Source organism: Macaca fascicularis, chromosome X (assembly GCF_037993035.2).
Source record: "Macaca fascicularis isolate 582-1 chromosome X, T2T-MFA8v1.1".
In the NCBI taxonomy this organism is placed as follows: Eukaryota; Metazoa; Chordata; class Mammalia; order Primates; family Cercopithecidae; genus Macaca; species Macaca fascicularis.
This window is the reverse complement of record NC_088395.1, coordinates 1967500-1985162: the sequence shown is the minus strand read 5'-3', so window position 1 is coordinate 1985162 and position 17663 is coordinate 1967500. Positions and strand designations below refer to the sequence as shown.

At 46.2% G+C, this 17663-nt stretch overlaps 1 protein-coding gene across 3 annotated transcripts in view; it reads left to right on the top strand.

Annotated features, from left to right (window-relative positions):
• LOC141406861 (polyprenol dehydrogenase-like) overlaps nucleotides 1-17663 on the top strand; it is a 320805-nt gene that overhangs the window by 203423 nt on the left and 99719 nt on the right. Inside the window, exon 2 of one of the 3 annotated variants that reach the window (XM_074029271.1) lies at nucleotides 15855-15980. The exons of the other annotated variants lie outside the window; for them this stretch is intronic. The gene's annotated coding sequence lies outside the window, so the exon portion shown is untranslated. The remainder of the gene's footprint in view (nucleotides 1-15854; nucleotides 15981-17663) is intronic. 3 annotated transcript variants of the gene reach the window in all.

Here is a 17663-nt window from a genome sequence, read left to right as displayed (position 1 = left end):
TGCCCTGCGTCGCCTGTAATACTGACAACTGTCTTTTTCTCATGTGATGTTGGACTCTTCCAAAGCAGGGACCCAGCTGGCCTGGCTTGGGTTCCCTGCCTGACTGCGGCTTTGGCTGGGGAGTGGGCAGTAATTTCCAGCCATTGGCACTCCCAGAACCCATGGGTGTACGGGGTTTCTGGAGGCAGCAGCCCTGTAGTGAAGCAGATATGGAGGTGGGGGGGTTCGTTAATGGGACAGAGCAGTGATTGTCCACGAGCAGGGGGGTTCCAACAGGGAGCCTACAGTCTGACTGCAGATGGATGCCACCATTTTACATGTCCCATGTATGACATCGATGTACCTTATGTTGCCAGACACTGTATTATGGCAACTGAAAAATAAAACGGCATTAATTATGCCTGGGAAAATATACAGGTCATTACATCTGATATGGTTTGCCTGTGTCCACACCCAAATCTTATTTATTTATTTATTTATTTTTGAGACGGGGTCTCGCTCTGGCATCCAGGCTGGAGCGCAGTGGTGTGATCTCGGCTCACTGCAGCCTCCACTTCCCGGGTTCCAGTGATTCTTCTGCCTCAGCCTCCTGAGTAGCTGGGATTACAGGTGCCCACCACCACGCCCGGCTAATTTTTGTATTTTTAGTAGAGATGGGGTTTTGCCAAATTGGCCAGGCTGGTCTTGAACTCCTGACCTCAGGTGATCCATGTGCCTTGGCCTCCCCAAGTGCTGGGATTATAGGCATGAGCCAGCGCGCCCAGCCCCAGATCTCATCTGGTATTCCCACGTGTTGTGGGAGGGACTCAGTGAGAGGTAACTGAATCATGGGGGCATGTCTTTGCCGTGCTGTTCTCATGATAGTAAGTTTTATGAGATCTGATGGTTATGATAAAGAGTTTTCCTGCACATGCTCTCTTGTCTGTCGCAATGTGAGACGTGCCTTTCACCTTTTGCCTTCCACCATGATTGTGAGGCTTCCCCAGCCACGTGGAACTGTAAGTCCAATTAAACCTTCCTTTTCTAAATTGCCCGTTCTCAGGTATGTCTTTATGCACAGCATGAAAACAGACTTATACCTTCTTTATCCACCCTTATCCATATCACATACTATTTGACCATAGATTGGATAAGGGAAATGTGGCACATAGACACCCTGGAACACTATGCAGCCATAAAAAAGGATGAGTTCTTGTCCTTTGCGGGGACATGGATGAAGCTGGAAACCATCATTCTCAGCAGACTCACACGGACAGAAAACCAAATACCACATGTTCTCACTCATAAGTGGGAGTTGAACAATGAGAACACTTGGACACAGGGAGGGGAACATCACACACTGGGGCCTGTTGGGGGACTGGGGGCTGGAGGAAGGATAGCATTAGGAGAAACACCTGATGTAGATGACGGGTTGATGGGTGCAGCAGCCAACATGGCACATGGATACCTATGTAACAAACCTGCATGTTCTGCACATGTACCCCAGAAGTTAAAGTATTAAACAACAACAACAAAAAACCAGATTCATACAACATCCCTACAAACAGCAATGAAAAGTGGGGAGGGGAACTTGGGAGTCAACTTGTAGTTTACTTTGAGTTACTGTGAGAAGCAGCTATGGGAGGCCTTCCAAAGGCTGCAGGAAGGACTTGGGCTATCTTCAGGAGATCGAGCTTGACAGCAGCTTCAAGGTGCCTTGTGGGAGGGGAGGCTGGGGACAGGAAAATCAGGTGGGTGGGAAATACACTGATTTGCAGAGAAATGGGGCCAGCGTGGACTGTGGAAACAGAGAAGAGAAAAAGCATGCTCGGCAGTATTTGAGCACGTCTTAAATCCTGGATGGCCCACTGCATTTTTACAGATGTCATTCCTAAGAGATTCACAGTCAGGGAAAGATGGTACATCAACCACAACTTAGGGGCATGTCAGATGCACCTCTGTAGCTGCGTGCCCGATGCCGTGGAGTGAGATGCCTGGTTTTGCCCATAGAGGTAGAAACATTATCAGAAAATACATGCATTTGAGTTGAGTTTTAGAGAGTGAGTAGAAATTCATCAGGTCTACAAGGAGGCAAAGCCCTTTCCTGGATGAAATTCTTCCTTGGCGTTCACCTAAAACTTTTAGTTTCCTACAGAACGAGGACACCACGGGAGGTGGGTGCCACAGAACCGGGGAACTGTGTGTCTGAGTCCGGATACTGCAGAGAAATAGAACCAATACGATGTGTGTATTTGGTAGAAAGCACATATATTTTAAGGAATTTTGCTCATATGATGATGGAGGCTGACAAGTCCCAAGATGTATGGGGTAGACCAGCCAGCTGGAGACCCAGGGAGGAGCTGATGTTGTAGATGGAGTGCAAAGTCTATCTGTTGGCAGAATGCCTTCTTACTCAGAGAACGTTAGTCTTCTGTTCTATTCAGACCTTCAACTGATTGGACCAGGCCCACCCACCATAGGAAGGACAAAGTGCTTTACTCAAAGTGTACTGATTTAGATTTTATTTATTTGTTTGTTTATTTATTTGAGACAGAGTTTCACTCTTGTTGCCCAGGCTGGGGTGCAATAGCACTGTCTCGGCTCACTGCAATCTCTGCCTCCCAGGTTTCAGCAATTCTCCTGCCTCAGCCTCCCAAGTAGCTGGCATTATAGGCATGCACCACCACGCCCAGCTAATTTTTGTATGTTTTTGGTAGAAGTGGGGTTTCACCATGTTGGCCAGGCTGATCTCAAACTCCTGACCTCAGATGATCCACCCGTCTCGGCCACCCAAAGTGCTGGGATTATAGGCGGGAACCACCATGCCCTGCCCAGTCTTCTGTTCTATTAGGACCTTCAACTGATTAGACCAGGCCCACCCACCATATGAAAGACAAATTGCTTTACTCAAAGTCTACTGATTTCGATATTTATCTCATTTAAACCAACCTCAGAGAAACACCCAGAAGGACATTTGATCACATATCTGGGTACCATGGCTCAGCCAAGTGGTCTTGTAAAATCAACCATACCAGCATGGATCAGGGGTGCCTCAGAACAAGAGTGCCCAGACAGAACACAAGTTGGGCAGTATTTCAAGAGGCAGGGGAAGCCATGGAAGCTGCTATGAGGGGACTTGTGATCAGGGGTGTATGTTAGGGAGGTCACTGTGGCAGCAGGATATAGGGTAGACTGCAGGGCTCTTGTGGCCTCCGTCTCTTTCACAGGCCAAGTCATATTTAAATTTATAAAATTCAAAATTCTTTAATTAATTTGAAATTTTGTTAAATAAATACAGTGTGTGTATATATATATGTGTGTGCTTTTTTAATATATGCTTTAAGTTCTGGGGTACATGTTTAGAACAGACAGGTTTGTTACATAGGTATACATGATGTGCCATGGTGGTTTGCTGCACCTATCAACCCGTCATCTACATTAGGTATTTCTGCTAATGCTCTCCCTTCCCTTGCCCCCGACTCCCCAACAGGCCCCGGTGTGTGATGTTCCCCGCCGTGTCTATGTGTTTTCATTGTTCAACTCCCACTTATGAGTGAGAACATGCGGTGTTTGGTTTTCTGTTCTGGTGTTAGCTGAGAATGATGGTTTCCAACTTCATACATGTTTCTGCAAAGGATGTGAAGTCATCCTTTTTCATGGCTGCATAGTATTTCATGGTGTCTGTGTGCCACATTTTCTTTATCCAGTCTGTGGTCAAATAGTATTTCTGGTTCTAGATCCTTGAGGAATCACCACACTGCCTTCCACAATGGTTGAGCTAATTTACACTCCCAATAACAGTGTAAAAGCATTCCTGTTTCTCCACATCCTCTCCAGCATCTGTTATTTTCTGACTTTTTTAATGATCTCCATTCTAACTGGCGTGAGATAGTAGCTCATTGTGGTTTTGATTTGCGTTTCTTTAATGACTAGTGATGATCTCAAAATTTAGAGAAAATGTAATAAAATGTTTAATTTAGCTCAAGTATCCTTCATCCGATCAATTTTCACCTTTTCTGTTTTTCCTGATGGCTGGCTCGCTGGAGCCCACTCTCATGAGTGGTGCAAGGTCAGAGATAACGAGGTCCATGTGTGGTTGTGTCTTTTCACAAGCTCAGGCTTTTATTGATGCTATTTCAGTTTACAGAAGCCTTGAGATTCATGGAGTTTTCAAGGAGGTAGTTCTCCTTAGGACTTCCCATTTAGTACTGAAGTGGCATGAGCCTTTGGAGTACTGGAGCCTGTGTGCCGGCAGCATTTAGTCAGAGCTACAGGCACACAGGCTCCTGCTGTGACCCAAGTCAGTCAATATTACAACTTATTCATACTAATATACTTCACCAATATATACATGTTTTAGATTAAACATTCTACATCAAACAAAGTAACATTTATCATCAAGAGAAAAGGGGTAGGAAAAAGCTTAACAAAGGAGCACAGGGATATTGATGTGAACAAAAAAAAAAGTCTCCTGGCCTGGCCCCGGAGGTCCGTCAGTGGTCGCCATCTTGCAAGGAAGAGCCTTTGATATCAGTGGGCAGAACCTTTTGCGGTGGATGCTAGGTAATGATTACAAGTGACAGCAAGATGACATCTGTTAAGGCGGCCATTTTGAGCTGCCGAAGCCCTGTTCTTTCATGACCACAGAGTCCTCTGGTGAGGACTGACAATGGAAGAGAGTGTTTGGTTGTGTCTTTAACTGGTTGGATGCGGCCTTTATTGATCAGGTGAACATCTGGTCCCTGTAGGCATGATGCCTTTTGAATGAAACGTAAGATGGAATCTTTTTCTAAGATGGAGTCACTTATGTCAAGCGTGCTCTATACACCCACTGTAAGAATTAAAGAGGAAAGAAACACAAAATCTGGCTTGTCAGTTAAGCACAAGTTTATTTTAGAGAAAACAAACCTGAGAGGGGCTTCTGGCTGAGTTAGGTCAGAACCCTCTCTCTTATAGACTAAGGATATTTAAGGGTTTTGGAAGTGGGTGCTTATCATAGGTTTGGAATGTTTGTATGTGGGGGAAAGTTTATTTTGGGGTTGGAATGTCTCTGGTCAGAGGGAAGGCTATCTCAGGGTTGGCATGTTTCTGGTCGGAGAGGGGCTTATCTTAGGGTTGGAATGTTTCTGGTTATGCTGAGATTATGTTTCTTGTCGGAGAGGGGTTTATCTTAGGGTTGGAATGTTTCTGGTTATGCTGATATTAGTCATTAGGCTGACGTTTTGGGGCTGGATTTAGGCGGTTTTTAATCAAGGGGAGCTTAGAATGGTGGTGTTTGTTCAAGATTGTGATGCTCCCGCTCTGTCACCCACAACCTGAAGACCATTGTCATATTGATTTTGTATCTCCTGTGCATACCTGATGGAGAATGATTGAATGTTTGAATTAAAAGACTCGGGGAGAAGGCAAAGATGTGTTTAAGTTGTAGGTCAAAAAAAAAAAAAACCAAAAAACAAAAAAACACCAATGACTCTGTTAGCAGCTATTAGAGAGGTTGGGGCGGGAGCAGAGTCTGTAGATTACTTTGCTTTTCTTATGTCAATGCTATGAACATGAGAGTCGTGGAAACTGAATACATGGAAGAGAGTCTGTCAGTGACCAACAGCTGCATCTTGGGCCAGCCCAGGCATCCGTGAGTTTTCAGGGAGAACTCGGGAGAGTTCTCAGGGAGAAACTAGCCACTCATATGCTTGTCATCTGTGGAACTGACATGGTGGCTATTTTTATGCTCAGACACTTGGGAGAAAGGGTGGGCTGTACCCAAAGGCAGATAAGTGCTGGCCAGATGGGCTTGCCAGGCACCGTCGGACACATGGTCACCCTCCTGCCCAGGAGCTAGAAATAGAACTATCCCCGGGACAATCAGTGAGGTATCAGGTGAGTATGGCCTGATACATGTGACCCAGAGACACAAGGAGTGAGGGTTTGTGCTCTGTCTCAGTGAGAGAAGACAGAAGTCAGGGCTTGCTTTGGCAACACCAAATGGAGATATCAGACCTGATTTAGAGGCCAGAATTCTCATCTCAGCATTTATTTTCTGGATATGTGGGCTACAGATAGGCATCTCTGTTTCTCATACGTTTAATTTTGATCTTGACAAGGACTAGAGGAAGCTCTTACTGAAACTTCATGCTCACAAATAAAAGCGTCTAAATCGGTTGGGCACAGTGGCTCACGCCTGTAATCCCAGCACGTTGGGAGGCCAAGGCGGGAGGATCACCTGAGGTCAGGGGTTTGAAACCCCAGCCTGGCCAACATGGTGAAACCCCATGTCTACTGAAAATACAAAAAATAGCCGGGAGTGGTGGCAGGCATCTGTAGTCCCAGGTACTTGGGAGGCTGAGGCAGGAGAGTCTCTTGAACCCAGGAGGCAGAGGTCGCGGTGAGCTGAGATCACACCATTGTACTCCAGCCTGGAAAATAAGAGTGTTTACTCCATTTAAACAAACAAACAAAAAACTTCTAAATCACACTCGAGGAGCATTTTGTAATGTTTTATTTCTTTTCAACCCCTGTAGTGGATTGAATGGTGCCTCTATTTTACCCCCACCCCCACCAAGAACAAATAGACATCTTCACCTTCAATCTGTACACGTGATTTTTAAATTTGGAAATAGGGTCTTTGCAGATGTAAAACAGGATCTGGAGATGAGACCATCCTGGATTGCAGTGGATCCTAAATCTCAGGTGTCCTTCTAAGAGACAGAAGAAGAGACACAGACACAGAGGAGAAGGCCATGTGGAGATGGAGGCAGAGACTTGAGTGATGGGGCCACAAGCCCAGGGATGCCTGGAGCCCCTAGGAGCTGGGAGAGGCAGGAAGAATTCTCCAGCCTCTGGAGGGAACACAGCTGGGAGAGGCAGGAAGAATTCTCCAGCCTCTGGAGGGAGCACAGCCCTGCAGACACCTCGATTTTACAGTTACGGTCTCCAGGACCGGGAGAGGTTACACGGCTGCTTTTATAAGCTCCCTGGTTAGGGGTCATGGGTTACAGTGGTCCCATCCCAACCTGTGAGTTCTGGAGAACGTGAGTGTGGAATGCAAGTATGTGCAAGTATGATACAGCTTGATCCCTGTGGTGGGAAAAGAACCCCTTGTGTTATGGCTCCATGCTTTGTGTAAGTAAAACCAGTCCTCTGAGGAAGGCAAAGCCCTGTAAACCTATGCACCTGACTTCCCAGGATCACAACCCGGAGAGAGAGCGGTGGCGATTTTCTCCCCCCGCCTTGCTTTGCTGAAGTAGCCCCCCACGCAGCATTTCCCGGGAGGCTCACCTGGTGATACTGTCCATTCTTGGTCCTCCATAGCGCAGGCAATATCCTAGCAAGAGAAGCGCCTTCCTTGCTCAGCTCGACCGCTGTGTCTCCTCTTTCTTCTCTTCACCTCCAAAACGTCTTTCCATAGCTCCCATTGGGTCTACTCATTGGCTGGTGTTCCCACACCCTTTTTCCTTCATCTCCCTCTGATTTGCCAGTTGTCTGATGTCTCCTCTCACGAGCCTGTCTTTCTCCCAGGCCTAGTAGACGTGAACCATTGAAAGCATCCTTGAATGACAGAAGTCCAAATATCAGTTTGCAAGGTGAGGACTGTGGCTTTTATTATCTGTCCTGAATGGCTGGTGTCTGGTGCGGCGAGTCCAGTCGCCTGACGTTGAATGCAGTCATTTCCTTGGTGTGGATCAAGATTCTGATGTCCACAGGCAGTAATGTCCATCAAGGTACATACACACCTTGATGTACCTTGTGTATGTACCTTGATGGACATTACTGCCTGTGGACATCAGAACGTTGGACATCGTATACATGTTGATGGGTATCATACACACACACACACACACACACACACACACACACGGATACACACACAGACACACACACCATGGAATACTATGCAGCCATAAAAAGGAATGAATTAACGGCATTTGCACTGACCTGGATGAGATTGGAGACTATTCTTTTTTTTTTTTTTTTTAAGATTATACTTTGCCGGGCGCGGTGGCTCAAGCCTGTAATCCCAGCACTTTGGGAGGCTGAGACGGGCGGATCACAAGGTCAGGAGATCGAGACCATCCTGGCTAACCCGGTGAAACCCCGTCTCTACTAAAAAATACAAAAAACTAGCCGGGCGAGATGGCGGGCACCTGTAGTCCCAGCTACTCGGGAGGCTGAGGCAGGAGAATGGCATAAACCCGGGAGGCGGAGCTTGCAGTGAGCTGAGATCCAGCCACTGCACTCCAGCCTGGGTGACAGAGCGAGACTCCGTCTCAAAAAGAAAAGATTATACTTTAAGTTCTCTGGTACATGTGCAGAACGTGCAGGATTGTTACATAGGTATACATGTGTCATGGTGGTTTGCTGCACGCATCAATCCGTCATCTACATTAGGTATTTCTCCTAATGCTGTCCCTCCCCTAGTTCCCCACCCTGAACAGACCCCGGTGTGTGATGTTCCCTTCCCTGTGTCCGTGTGTTCTCATTGTTCAACACCCATTTGAGTGAGAACATGCGGCGTTTGGTTTTCTGTTCTTGTGTTAAGTTTGCTGAGAAGGATGGTTTCCAGCTTCATTAAAAGTCAGGAAACAGCAGATGCTGGAGAGGATGTGGAGAAATAGGTACGCTTTTACACTGTTGATGGGAGTGTAAATTAATTCAACCATTGTAGAAGACGGTGTGACAATTCCTCAAGGATCTAGAACCAGAAATACCATTTGACCCAGCAATCCCATTACTGGGTACATACTCAAAGGATTATAAATCATTCTATAAAGACACACACACATGTATGTTTATTGCAGCACTATTCACAATAGCAAAGACTTAGGACCAACCCAAATACCCATCAATGATAGACTGGATAAAGAAAATGTGGCACATAGACACCATGGAATACTATGCAGCCATAAAAAAGGATGACTTCATGTCCTTTGGAGACTCTTATTCTAAGTGAAGTAACTCAGGAATGGAAAACCAGATATCCTATGTTCTCACTGATATGTGGAAGCTAAACTATTAGGACATAAAGGTGTAAGAATGATACAGTGGACTTAGGGGAGTTGGGGTGAAGAGTGGGAGGGGTGAGGGATAAAAGACTACAAATAGGGTGGAATGTGTACTGCTCGGGTGATGGGTGCACCAAAATCTCACAAATGACCACTAAAGAACTTACTTGTGATCGAACGTGGTGGCTCACACCTGTAATCCCAACACTTTGAGAGGCCAAGGTGAGCAGATTACCTGAAGTCAGGAGTTCGAGACCAGCCTGGCCAACATTGTGAAACCCCATCTCTACTAAAAATACAAAAAAAAAAAAAAAAAAAAAAATTAGCCAGGCATGGTGTCACATGCCTGTAATCCCAGTTGCTTAGGAGGCTGAGGTGGGAGAATTGCTTGAGCCTGGGAGGTGGAGGTTGCGGTGAGCTGAGATTGTGCCACTGCACTCCAGCCTGGCTGACAGAGCGAGACTCTGTCTCAAAAAAAATAAATAAAAAGGACTTACTTATATAACCAGATATCACCTGTAATCCAGTAAGTTATGGAAAATTAAAGAAAAAATAAAAAAAGAAAAACACGCAAAAAGAGTATACTCAGAATCACTTAAGGAACCATGATACTACATCACATCTCATTGTGGAAAGTATATGAATTATCATTCCATGAGTGCACCAGCTTCTGGAAGGTTCTGAGCTCCTATGGGGAGTGGGAAGTAGGTGGTCTCATGGGAACTACAGGACTGACGCCTCATCAGGACGGTCATCACTAGTGACATAAATACCCCTTTGTAGAGAAAGCTGGGGTGTCTTAGTGTGTGTTGTGTCACTAGAAAGGAACACCTGAAGCTGGATGATTTATAGAAGAAAGAGGTTTATTTGGCTTAGGATTGTGCAGGCTGTACAGGAAGCCCAGGGCCAGCATCTGTCTCCGGTGAGGACCTCAGGAGGCTTTTACTCATGGTGGAAGGGGAAAGGGAGCTGGTATGTGTACAGAGACCACACGGAGAAAGAGGAGGGAAGAGAGACGGGAGACACCAGGCTCTGTTGAACAACCAGCCCTCTCGGGAACCCATAGAGCAAACACTCACTCCTGCTTCAAGAAAGGACATTGATCCTCTTCAGGAAGAATCCATCGTCTGCTGCTCAAACCCCTCACATTCCACCTCCCATCCAGCACTGAGGCTCACGTGTTAACGTGAGTTTGGAAGAGGAGGAATTTTCAAAGCAGAGCCTGTAGGTTCTAAAGCAACATGTTGTGGCTCTTCTGCTTGTAGAATGGTTGTGAGTGTGACTTCCTTTTGTTATTTTTTTTTGACGCAGAGTCTCGCTCTTTCGCACAGGCTAGAGTGTCGTGGCGCTGTCTCGGCTCAGTACAACCTCCACCTCCCAGGTTCAAGTGATTCCCCTGCCTCAGCCTCCCGAGTAGCTGGGATTACAGGTGCGCACCACCACGCCTGGCTAAGTTTTGCATTTTTAGCAGCGACGGGGTTTCACCATGTTGACCAGGCTGGTCTTGAACTCCTGACCTCAGGTGATCCACCAGCCTCGGCCTCCCAATGTGCTTGGTTTACAGGTGTGAGCTACCACGCCCGGCCTGGGATTGTGACTTCTAAATGATTCCAGCCTTTTTTTTTTGTTTTTTTTTTGAGCTCAGCTGAGGTACAGCAGTGGAACTTGTCTTATTATCATTGACTTGTTATGTTCATCAAGGACTTGGAAAACCAACGCTGACCCTCAGAGTAACAGCATGCATCCCCATGGGGCAGCCTGTGCAGCTGGAGCCCCCTGGGTTGTAAAAGGCCTCTGCACCCAGTCTCTGTTTCTGAAGAAGGAAGCTGTGCCGAGCAGCTAAACATTACATACTTGTTAAGCGTGCATTGGTTAAAGAACAGATGAAGGCACAGCCTCGGTCTTCAAAACTTCATTATACAATCTCACAGATGAGTAGCAGCGTTCAGCGCTGAGTGACACCTACTTTCCCGTCTCTAGGTGATTAGATGTCATCATCTCCCATTTAAGACCCATCTAGGAGGTGCACCTTTTCTAAATCTTGAGGCTCGAGTGTCTAAACAGCAATTGTAAATTTTCCCAATCAGTGTTTCTCCCGTGTGCAGAAATAAATTCTCAGCCTTGAAGTGCAGCTCTCTCCTTCATTTTACAAAAAGCACTTGTTTTCAACAAGATTAAAAGTGAATTTTCTATCAGCAGTAATTGTATATCATTCCTTGTCTTGCCGCTTTTGCACTTATTGAATTGAAGATAATGATATGAAGTTTCCTGGAAATAAAAATGAAAGTGACTCTCAGAGCCAAACAACATTACTTGTGTGAAAGAATATAGAATGAAAGTTTGAAGTGTACCTCAGTCCTGAATCTGGGAGGATCTTGTCCTGATATCCTTAACGTGAATGCATCTACCAAGACCCTATTTACCAGTCCGTTCACATTCACCGTTTTGTTGGGGGTTAGGACTTGGGCATATTGTTGTGGCGAATACCTTTGTTGGCTTTTCTGGTTTTATGTAGAAAGAGCAATAAAGGCCGGGCACGGTGGCTCATGCCTGTCATCCCAGCAGTTTGGGAGGCCGAGGCGGGTGGATAATGAAGTCAGGAGTTCAAGACCAGCCTGGCCAACATGGTGAAACCCCATTTCTAAGGCACACAGGGCTTAAAAACCTAGATGATGGGTTGAAGGGTGCAGCAGACCAGCATGGCACATGTATGCCTACGTAACAAACCTGCACGTTCTGCACATGTATCCCGGAACTGAAAACAAAAAAATATATAAATATGTTAGGGCTGCTGTAATAAACGACCACATACTCGGAGGGCTTAAAACCACAACAAATGTATTCCTTTCCAGTCCTGGAGACCAGAAGTCTGAAATCACAGTGTGGGCAGGACTGCGCTTCCTCAGGCAGCTCACTTGAACCTGGGAGGCAGAGTTTGCAGTGAGCCAAGATCGAGCCATTGCACTCCAGCCTCGGCGACAAGAGCAAAATTCCATCTCAAAAAAAAAAAAAAAAAAAAAAAAAAAGATTACCTTGAATATGTTCTCTAAATTACTCTCACAGCATGGGAAAAGGTGACCAGGATATACCCCAGTACTGATAACAAGTATTACAGGATGGAAAAGAGAATTGGCATTCCCCTTTGCTGGGAACACAACCTGTTGTTGTTGATGTAAAGGCAATTAACCTTGTTGCTAGATAAATGTTACTGCAGATGTCTGACATACTGAGAATACGTTATCCACAGCAAAATGCTTTTGAATAAGAAACTCCGCAGGGAACTTCACAGTGAGTGACTAAGACTCACAACTGCAGTCTGGCGCGGTGGCTCACGCCTGTCATCCCAGCACTTTGGGAGGCCGAGGCGGGCCGATCGTGAGGTCAGTAGATGGAGACCATCCTGGCCAACATGGTGAAACCCTGTCTTTACTAAAAATACAAAAAAAAAAAAAAAAAAAAAAAAAAAAATAGCTGGGCATGGCGGCAGGCGCCTGTAGTCCCAGCTACTCGGGAGGCTGAGGCAGGAGAATGGCTTGAACCTGGGAGGCAGAGGTTGCAGTGAGCCGAGATCACGCCACTGCACTCCAGCCTGGTGTCAGAGGGAGACTCTGTCTCAAAAACAAAAACAAGAAAATAACGGATGCAACCATTTGTCTCTTATCTACCTATGACCTGGAAGTCCCCTCCCCATTTCAAGTTGTCCCCGCGTCTCTGGATGGAACCAATGTACTTCTCAACATATATTGATTGATGCAGCAGGTCTTTGTAAAATGTATAAAATCAGTGTATGCCCTGACCACCTTGAGCACATGTCATCAGGACCACCTGAGGCTGTGTTACAGGCGTGTCCTCAACTGTGGCAAAATCAACTTTTTTTTTTTTTTTTTTTTAGACGGAGTCTCTCTCTATCGCCCAGGCTGGAGTGCAGTGGCACGATCTTGGCTCACTGCAAGCTCCACCTCCTTGGTTCCAGCGATTCCTCTGCCTCAACCTCCCGAATAGCTGGGATGAGAGGTGCCTGCCACCACACCCAGCTAATTTTTTTTTTTTTTTTTTTTGTATTTTTAGTAGAAATGGAGTTTCACTATGTTGGCCAGACTGGTCTCGAACTCCTGACCTCAGACAATCCACCTGCCTTGGCCTCCCAAAGTGCTGGGATTACAGGCGTGAGCCACCACGCCTGGTGTAAACTTTCTAAATTAACTGAGACCATCTTAGATATTCAGGGTTCACAAAGGCTTGGCGGGGCGTGCAAATACATAGAATTATAGAATTAAATAGTGATGGATAGAATGCCACTATTCCAAAATATTGCAATGAATTAAGTTCAAATATTAAAATCAAAGAAACCGCACCTATAATCGCAGTGCTTTCAGAAGACAGAGGATTATTTTGAGCTCAGGACTTTGAGAGCAGCTTAGTCAACACAGCAAGACCCTATTTCTACAAAAATGTTTCAAAAATAGCTGGGCGTGGTGGTGTGTGCCTGTGATCCCAGCTACTAGGGAGGCTGAGGTGGGAGGATCGCTTGCGCCCAAGAGTTTGAGGCTGCAGTGAGATAAGCTCAAATCACTGCACTCCAGCCTGACTGACAGAGCAAGACCTTGTCTCTTAAAGAAACAGATAGGCTGGGCACGGTGGCTCATGCCTGTAATCCCAGCACAGGCCAAGGCTGGCGAATCACCTGAGCTCAGGAGTTCGAGACCAGTCTGGCCAACATGGCGAAACCCTGTTTCTACTAAAAATACAAAAAGTAGCCAGGCGTGGTGCCAGGTGCCTATAATTCCAGCTACTTGGGAGGCTGAGGCAGGGAGAATTACTTGAACCCGGGAGGTGGAGGTTGCAGTGAGCCGAGACCGTGCCATTGCACTCCAGCCTGGGTGACACAGTGAGACTGTGTCTCCAAAAAAAAAAAAAAAAAGCATACTTTTGAGTTAAAACAACAGAATTACCATTCATCCCAGCAACCATTCCTGGGTATATACCCAAAGAAATACCAATTGTTCTACCATAAAGACACTTGCACACGAGTGTTCATTGCAGCACTGTTCACAATAGCAAAGACACGGGAATTAAGCTAGATACCCGTCAGTGGTAGACTGGGTAAAGAAAAGGTGGTTCATATGCCTCGTGGAATACTATGCAGCCGTGAAAAAGAACAAGATCATATTTTTTGCAGGAACATGGATGGAGCTGGAGACCATTGTCCTTAGCAAACTAATGCAAGAACATAAAAGCAAGTATCACATGTTCTCCCTTATAATTGGAAGCTCAACCTTGAGTACAGGTGGCCTCAAAGAAAGGAACAAGTTATGTCAAGGTGGTCAGGGCAGACATTGGGGCCTGCTTGATGGTGAAGGGTGGGAGCAGGGGGAGGATTTAAAAACTGCCTATCAGCCAGGCGCAGTGGCTTACACCTGTAATCCCAGCACTTTAGGAGGCTGAGGTGGGCGGATCATGAGGTCAGGAGTTCGAGACCAGGCTGGCCAAGATGGTGAAACCCCGTCTCTACTAAAAATAAAATTAACTGGGTGCAGTGGCAGGCACCTGTAATCCCAGCTACTTGGGAGACTGAGGCAGAAGAATAACTTGAACCCCGGAGGCGGAGGTTGCAGTGAGCCGAGATCGTGCCATCGCATTCCAGCCTGGGTGGCAGAGTGAGATTCTGTCTCTACTGCCTTATCAGATATTGTGCTGATTATGTGGGTGACAAAATAATCTGTACACCAAACTCCCATATCATGTAATTTGCCTGTGTAATAAACCTGCACATGGATCCCCCTGAATCTAACATACAGGTTTAAAAATACATATTTTTGTACAGCCGTACAATGTGTGCGTGTGTTTTAAGCTGTGTGTTATGAAAGAATCAAAAATTCAAAAAATTAAAAAGTTGTTAAAGTTTTAAAAAAGAATAAAATGCATCACACTTTTCAAAGCATGAAACACCTTTTTTTACCCATTGTGAATATAAACATTGACACCAATGGGAAGCTTGAGTATTGTGTCCATTTTACAGGGCAAGAAAGTAGGGGAACAAGTAAATAAGAAAACGAGCAAAGAAATGAGTAGGCAACGGGCTGTCACCTATTTCTTTGTTGATGTCTTTGTTGAAGTTTTTTTCAACAAAACCAAACCAAACCCCCTGATTGTCAGTTACCTCACACCCATAGTTTTGGCCAGTGAGTCTTTTGGTAAAATGGTGCTCACTGCAGAGTACATTCTGAAGACACCTTAGACAGCAATGACCAGGAAAATGCCTGAGTGTTTGATCGATCCCATTCCTGGCCAAATCGGATGGATATTTAAGACCTCAGTGTGCCATTTGCAATCTTGCAACTCCTGCTTTGGTTCTCTGGAAGAAATCTTATCGAAGATTCTTACTAAAACTCGATGGGTTAAAATCCAAAGATCTTAGGTTGTTGCATTGAATCAAGACTCTGGGTCAATACTGGGCAGAATGACTTGAGGCTGCATTGGGGTGGGTTGTGTTGAGATGGCAGGTCATGCCCCAGAGAGAGGTAGTTAGGTGGGAAACATAAATCCTATTTCTAATGCGCAGTCATTGTGCCTTCTCTGGATATATCCAAATGTTTGGCGCAGTCTGTTTTCCTAGAATCCCAGCTGACAGGCAGCAGCTAATGCCCACATACTGTCATCCAGCCAGTGGCTCATTGAGCCAATTAACACCCTAATTTCAAAAGCACTGTGAAAATATCACTGCACACACTGCGTAGCTTCTGACCATCCCTTCCCTTCCTGGCATATTTCTCTAGCGCCGTCTCTGCTCACTGCCTTTCTTACGAGCTACCCACAGCCTTGAGCTTCACGGGACACATTCGGTCCGTTCGTGTTCTTTTCTCCCCCACCTTTCAGCATCGTCACCACGACCTTTTCAAGAACCTTCTTCTTTGCTTCTCCTGACAAATGCATCACCCTTCTGAGCAATAAACAGAGGAACTGGCACAGTGAACAGTGGCGTTACTGAGCACTTAGCGAATGGTGAGCATGACACTAAGAGCGTCTCGTGGTGTGTCCATACAACATTCCAACGATTTTGTAAAAAATTTCAGCATAATTGATTGCCAAACAATACTAACAATTATCCAAACGCTTTGCGAGTCAAACCTTACTGCTGGTGGAGAGCCGCGCCTCAGTGTTAGTGGCTGCGGACTGACCAGGGTGCTGGTTGCTGAGGGTCGAGGTGGCTTTTTGGCAGTTTCTTAAAATAGACAACAATGAAGTTTCTCCTATCAATTGACCCTTTCTATCATGAAAGATTTCTCTGTATTGAGCGATGCTGTTTCATAGGATTTTACCCAGAGTAGAACTTTTTTCAAAATTCGAGTCACGGCCGGGTGCGCTGGCCTCACGCCTGTCATCCCAGCACTTTGGGAGGCCAAGGTGGGCGGATTACCTGAGGTCAGGAGTTCAAGACCAGTCTGACCAACATGGTGGAACCCCATCTCTACTGAAAATATAAAAATTAGCTGGGGGTGGTAGCACATGTCTGTAATCTCAGCTACTCGGGAGGCTGAGGCATGAGAATTGCTTGAACCCAGGAGGCGGGCTTGCACCATTGCACTCCAGTCTGGGCAACAAGAGCGAAACTCCATCTCAAAAACAAAAAACAAAAGACCTTCCTGAAAGGATTCCTCATTCTGGATGTCGTTTAGATTCAGTGGGAGGAAGTTAAGATATCCACATTAACAGAAATTGGGAAAAAGCAGATTCCAATCTTCATACAGAACACTGAGGGGGTTCAAGACTTGAGTGGAGGAAGTCACTTCCACTATGGTGAAAATGGCAGAAGTAGAGGTGCAGCTTGAAGATGGGACTGAATTCCTGCAATGCCATGAGAAAACTGGAGTGGGTGAGGAGGTTCTTCTCATGAAGGAGCAGAGAAACTACTTTCTTGAGATCGATACTATTCTTGGGCCCATTTCACAGATGAGAAAACTGAGGCCTCTCCAGGTTAAAGGATACAACTACCAAGTGTGGAAGCCGGGCTCTCGCCCATTACTGGACATCTCCAGAGCCTCTTCTCCTCTCTGCTAAGTTTGTGGATCGCTCAACATTGTCTCCTTGGACGTGTGACAACTCTTCTCCCCCTCCATCATCAGTCTTTGACATTTACAGTGGCCTGGACCAGGCTCTTTGCTCCTTCTCTTCTGCTGAGGTCTCTTTCACACGTAGGTTTTGTCATCTCTCTCTCTTCTTTCATTTATTCTCTTTCATTCTCTCTGGTTTTCTCATTCTCTTATTCTCTCTCCCTGTCTTCTTTCCTCTTCTCTTCCCTCCTCTTCCCCTCCTCCTACTTCTTCCTCCTCCTCCCTCTCCTCCTCCTCCCCCTCCTCCTCCTCCCCCTCATCTCCTCCTACTTCTCCTCCACCTTCCACTCCTCCTCCTCCTCCTTCACCTCCTCCTCCTCCTCCTCCTCCTCCATCTTCTTTATTTTTCCCTCCCTCCCTCCCTCCCTCCCTCCCTCCCCTCCTTCCTCCCCTCCTTCCTCCCTCCCTTCCTTCCTTCCAAGACGGAGTCTCACGCTGTCGCCAGGCTGGAGCGCAGTGGCGTAATCTCAGCTTACTGCAACCTCCAACTCCCAGGTTCAAGCGATTCTCCTGCCTCAGCCTCCCGAGTAGCTGGGATTACAAGCACGTACCACACTGCCCAGCTAATTTTTGT